Source organism: Lissotriton helveticus, chromosome 7 (genome assembly GCF_964261635.1).
Source record: "Lissotriton helveticus chromosome 7, aLisHel1.1, whole genome shotgun sequence".
Taxonomy (NCBI): Eukaryota; Metazoa; Chordata; class Amphibia; order Caudata; family Salamandridae; genus Lissotriton; species Lissotriton helveticus.
Genome location: NC_136068.1, coordinates 1,177,644,321 through 1,177,650,320, shown reverse-complemented (window position 1 = coordinate 1,177,650,320; position 6,000 = coordinate 1,177,644,321).

The window sequence follows — 6,000 nt, the reverse complement described above, 5'->3', positions numbered from 1 at the left end:
AAGTATTTTTGCATGGTACATTTTGTTTTACTTTATGGACAGACAATATCCACTCTGTCCTCACTTGTTGCAGTAGTGTTTTAACATCATTAGGTCCTGAAGAAAGCCATTTTTGGCTGAAACATGTCGACCAGCTCCATCTTTTGATAGTAGTATTTGTTGGCACTATCTACACTCTGTTTTTTAACCTTGCCATTGTAGTGGCCTCTCTAATAAAGTCATTCCTTGGCACTACATTAGGCAATTTCAATCTTCACATTTTTTCATTTTTGATTTGTACACTATTTTGAGCACTGCAACCCTTTTCCCACTCAGCGACTGTACCATAACTTTCTGGCTTCCATCACTGGTGGATCAGATACTAGGATCTCTCACAATATCTTGAGTGAGTAACCTAGCAGATACCAGTCATACAAAAATCCCAGATGATGAGTTTCCGCCATCTGGTGGGCTGATGGGTATATCTCTCTTTTTCTTTACATACTTCTTTACATCTCACTTGATTTAGCTCTTCCATGCACCCTTCTTTGAGCAAGCAGACAATTTTGAGCCACACATAGACCTTTAGCATCCCTTGTGTGTTTGTTGTCAGTTAGATTAGGGGATAGGATGCAAACAGGTCTTTAAATATATTTCCCCTATAGACTCTCCTTCACATTTTTGTTTTTCTACGACGTTAAGACTGTACCACTGCTGCCCAATTTGTATTTATATTCTGAGGGATGAAAGCTTATGTTGTGACTAACCAAACTACACCTCTTCTGGGCGGTTGCGCACTGCTGCTAGAGTCCTCCTGGTATGAGCAAGGTTTCACAAATCCCAAGTAGCCCCTTTACCTATGTGACACCTTCTGTTAGTCCTTGCCTCTTAACTAAGGGCCCTTTGTGTTCTAGGATTTTAAAACCCATGCCTATAAGGTAAAAAGTAAAGCTATGAATCCTGTAAATGCAGTGCACCGTTAGCAAAAAATCACTCCTGGATGAAGGTGTCACAGATATTACGGTCCTTTTGACAGCTTCCGGGTTTATGTTGATTTCGTCGAGTAAAACATTCAGGCACAGCTTGTTAATAGATGGATCACTCTGTAAACTGTAAAAAGCGGAAAATATTTTAATATATGATTTTCTGCATTATTGGAAGCCGAGGCACTATTCAGAGTAATAGGAGTGATGGCAGAGACGGCGATCAAGTGCAGCTGCTCGCCTCAGAATGTTAACGGACGGCCATTTGCTCTTATCGGAAACACATGGGCATGCTGACAGGGCGTCTCGCGCAGCACAATTAGAATCCCCCAGGGAGTGGTTCTAAGATGAGAGCACGTGCAGCTCCGCTCCTCCGTTGATACTGTCCCCAGCGGAGGCGGAGTCTGAAGGCGCAGTGCCGGTCCTGCTGCGCGCCGGTGCTGCTGCGTGCCGGTGCTGCGGTGCACTGATGCTGTTGCGTGCTGATGTTGTTGCGCGCTGGTCGAACACAGGGGGCCTCATTTATGAGGTTGTGCGTCACTTTTACGCCGCCGTTGCGTCACTTTTTGTGACGCAACAGTGGCGTAAAAATGCACCTTGTTGCGCCATATTTACAAAGTGACGCATCTAGGTAGATGTGTCACTTTGTAAACCCCTGCACCACATTATACCTGCGCCAGGTATAATGTATGCAAGGGGGGCGTATTAACGCAAGAAAGGGTCATGGAAGTGACGCAGTGAAATCAATAAGATTTCACTGCGCCACTTCTAGGACTCAAATGCGTCAAAATCTTTCGCGTGCCTCACAGCAGGCATAAGACTGACGCAGGCCCTTTCACAGGGGGCTTGCCCCATGTGAAAGGACACATTGCTGGAGTTGCGTCACTTTTGTGACACACTCCAGCAATGCGTCACTTTTGCGCCTCTAGATACGTCAGAAATACTGACGTATCTGTAATGCCTTGCGTCATGATGCGTCATACTGTAAATATGACGCATCATTGGTGTCGCAAGGAGGGCGCAATGAAAAGTGACGCATCGCTGTTTTCACGCAGCGATGCGTCACTTTTCATAAATGATGCCTAGGCTTTGCTGTGAATTATTTGGGCGCACGTGCAAGGAGTCTGCTGCATTCGGGAACGTATTTTCTTCTTCCCGACTATAGAAGCGGGTTTGGTTTAATGGAAAAAGTATGGGCCGTCGACCTCCATTAGTTCCCCCCTACTTATACCTTATTCATTTGTTAAAAACGGCATTATACCAGTGGCCCAGGTTGTAGACACCTTTCTGCACTACTAGTTGGCGACGCTTAAATATTGTAGCATGGAATTGCACTGATCAGAAGCCCTTCTACATCGATGCATTAGCTGAAAGTGCTATAACTTTTATAGACAAACATAAAAGCACAACAAATAAGATAAAAAAAGCCAAAGAGGATGCAAAACATGAAAAATATTATTCTAAACAAACCTATTTCATTAAATATGTTATGAATTGGAGAAAATGTTGACTAATGTTCACCAGCAAAAAATGCAGAGCATAAGAAATATTCTAAGCAAATATATTTAATCACATATATTGTGAGTTGGGGAATATGTGCAGTACCTATGGGCATGGGCACATTTATGAATTACGACCTAAAATTAATTAGCACGTGCGGTCACGTTACACCCAGGAACCAGCTGGTAACCCTCATGCTGGTTTAAAAAAAGTGAGCCTACAGCTGCTCTGAAAGACACATTTTCTGGATACCGACTTTGACAGACCAACAGCTGCGGAGTCCTGGTGGCCCTCCACGCTACAACATATGTGATGTAGGTTACTGTAGAGTGTAGACACTATGAAAATTGCCTTAAAGTCTGTCTCTGTATTACACATAGTTTCAGCAGCATGGCTCATTCTAGAATGATCTCTCCAGTAACATGTCTTTTACATCACTCCATTGTAACCTTCTGTGGCTGTATTACAGGGATTGCTTTGGCAGTGCACTTGTGCATTCAAATATTGGTGCTATATTGCACAAACACTGGTTCAATCCGTATCATTCGTAAATCTTAGAGAAAATTGCACAGGAAGCATAGTGCACATTTATCCAAGCACATTTGTTCGAAGATTTATCTTTCTTCCAAGTTTTAATAGTCAGTGTATTTTGTTACTCTCAATGCTTTATAAAAAAAATTAAACTTAACAGGATGTCCATAAAAAAAATATAAAAATCCTCAGCTTTATATACAAATTGGTAAAATTAATCTCACCCCCTCCCAAGAACTGTTTGCATTACTTTCTTGATTTATGGCTGAGAAAAAAATCTGATTCTTCACCTTATTAAAGATAAGAACTGTGGTAGGGAAGATGTCAAGTTGTAACGTTTTGGTTACTTACCTGTTATTTTCAATAGTCGGAGTGAAAGACCAGATTTAATGTGCTTTTGTGCTGGCACTCGTGAAGCAAAGGGCAGCGTCCATCAACTTTCCACGGTAAACTAACTTTTCTCACTGAAAAGTTGATGTGAGCACAACAGGTTAGCGTTGCTTAGCCCCTGTTAATATTTTAAAAGGGGCTGTAAGCAGGGTGGAACAGCATAATAGCGCCTAGGAATCTACACTAAACAAGATAATCTGAGGTAATGTGACATGACTTTGTGTTAAATCCTAGCTCCAAATGTAAGATGGTGCAAAAAATATGGGGAAAGAAAACTGTGTGATTTTAATGGATGTAATATGTGTAATTTCGGTGATGCCTTAGGTCACAGGAGCACCTGCTCAAAAATATAGTAAATATGGGCCTTAGTTACTCTTTTACAAAAAACCTGATGATGATGAACGCATCACATAGGACTCTTTGTGGCTATTTTTCATGGCATTTCTTGTTACCTAAAAATATGTTATTAGTGACAATAATAAAAAAAAAAGTCCAACAAAGCACAACATCATTAAGTCTTCGTAAACTCTCTCTGGTGTGTGTGGAATACGTCTGCTATATTTATCTTATGTTAAAATTACTTTTAAAAGCAGTACACAACAGAAATAGTACTCAATCAAAGAGGTTTCTAATAAAGCACGACTAGTCACCAGTGAGGATCTCGAGGCGCTGAATCGGGATGGGGGGTGGATCTGTGGTTCAGTCGAAGAGCCAGGTCTTGAGGTCCTTCCTGAATTGCAGCAGGGACGAAAATTGCCTGAGGTGCAGAGGCAGGGAGTTCCAGGTATTTGCAGCGAGGTGGGAGAATGATCTTCCTTCTGCTGTGGTCTTGAGGATCCTGGGGATTGTGGCTAGAGCCAGTTGGGTGGAGCAAATATGTCTGGTGGGAGTGTAGAAGGAGAGGAAGGGTTTGATTTATGTAGGTCCACCCTTGTGGAGGGCTTTGTAGCTGTGCGTAAGGAGCTTGAAAGTAATTATTTTGTTTTTAAGTCACCAGTGGAGGTCTATCAGGTGGTCAGTGATGCAGCTGCAGCTTCGGATGTTCAGAATGCGCCTGCGTTCTGGATGTTCTGCAGTTTCCTTTAGAGTTTCTGGGTGGTGCTGGCGTAGAGTGTGTTGCCGTAGTCGAGTCTGCTGCTGACGAGCGCATGGGTGAGTGTTTTCCTGGATTCAGTGGGTATCTACTTGAAGATCTTACAAAGCAAGAGGAGTGCGTGGAAGCAGGAGGATGAAACAGCGTTAATTTGGTGGTTCATTGAGAGTGAGAAGTCAAGAATGATGCAGAGGTTTCGTGCGTGATACGTGCGAGTGGGCAAAGGGGTCTGAGCGCTGTGGGCCACAAGGAGTCATCCCAGGTGGAGGGGGTGGAGCCCAGGATGTGGACTTCAGTCTTGTCTGAGTTAAGCATGAGCAGCTGTCCTTCATCCAGGTGATGACTGCCTTCATCCCGTTGTGGAAGTTGCTCTTGGCAGCTGTGGCTTTGTCTGTGATGGAGAGAATCAGCTGGGTGTCGCATTAGAGACGATGTTGAGTCCACAGCTTCTGATGATGGCTGCAGGTGGGGTCATGTAGATGTTGAAGAGGGAGGGGCTCAAGCAGGATCCCTTAGGAATTCCGCAGCTGATCTCTATGGGTCTGTGTTGAATAGTGGAAGTCTGACTCTCTGTGTTCGGCTGGTGAGGAAGGAGCGGATCCATTTTAGGGCTTTGTTGTGGATGCAATCATCGTAAAGTCTTGTGCAGAGGGTGTGGTGGGAGACAGTGTCGAAGGCGGCGGAGAGATCCAGGAAGATGAGGGCAGAAGTTCTGCCTCAGTCAAGGAGGGTGCGGATGTCATCTGTAGCAGCGAGGAGAGAAGTCTCAGTGCTGTGGTTGCTTCTGAAGCCTGATTGGGAGAGGTCCAGGATGTGGTTTGTTTTGAGGAACTAGGAGAGTTGGGTGTTGATGGTTTTCTTGATGATTTTGGCTAAAAGGTGAACAGAGAGATGGGTCTGTAGGTCTTGAGGGGTGTTGGGTCGGCAGAGGATTTCTTCTGCAGGGGGTTGATCTCTGCGTGCTTCCAGTCTTCTGGGAACGTGGTAGACTCGATGGAGCAATTAGTGGTGCAGCCGAGTTGGGGTGCAATGAAGATGCTGGATCTGTTGAAGATGTGGGGAGGGCAGGGTTCCGAGGGGCCTGAGCAGTAGATGCTCTTCATGATCCTGAGGGTGTCGTCAGAGGTGAGGGTAGTCCAGTTGGGCAAAGTCTGCTGGGATCTGGATCCGATGGGTGCTGTGGTTGCGGGTGGGTCTTGAGTTGCGGGATCTGCAGTAGATCTCCTTGATCTTGCGGTGGAAGAAGGTGGCAAGGTTGTCACAGAGGTCTTGAGAGGGGGGAATGTTTGCTCGGGTTGGTGAATTCTTTGACCACAGCGAACAGTTCTTTGCTGTTGTGTGCATTGGGGTTGATGAGGTGGTGGTGTGCTTGATGGCAGGTTTGAAAGCTGCGTGGTCTGCCATGGTCTTGCTGCTCCTCCATCTTTTCTTGAGCCGTCTGCAGGTAACACACTGAAACATATAGTCATATTTCCTGATGCTGACTTATCAGTGTAACTAATATTTGAGGAGCGCACAGTGAGT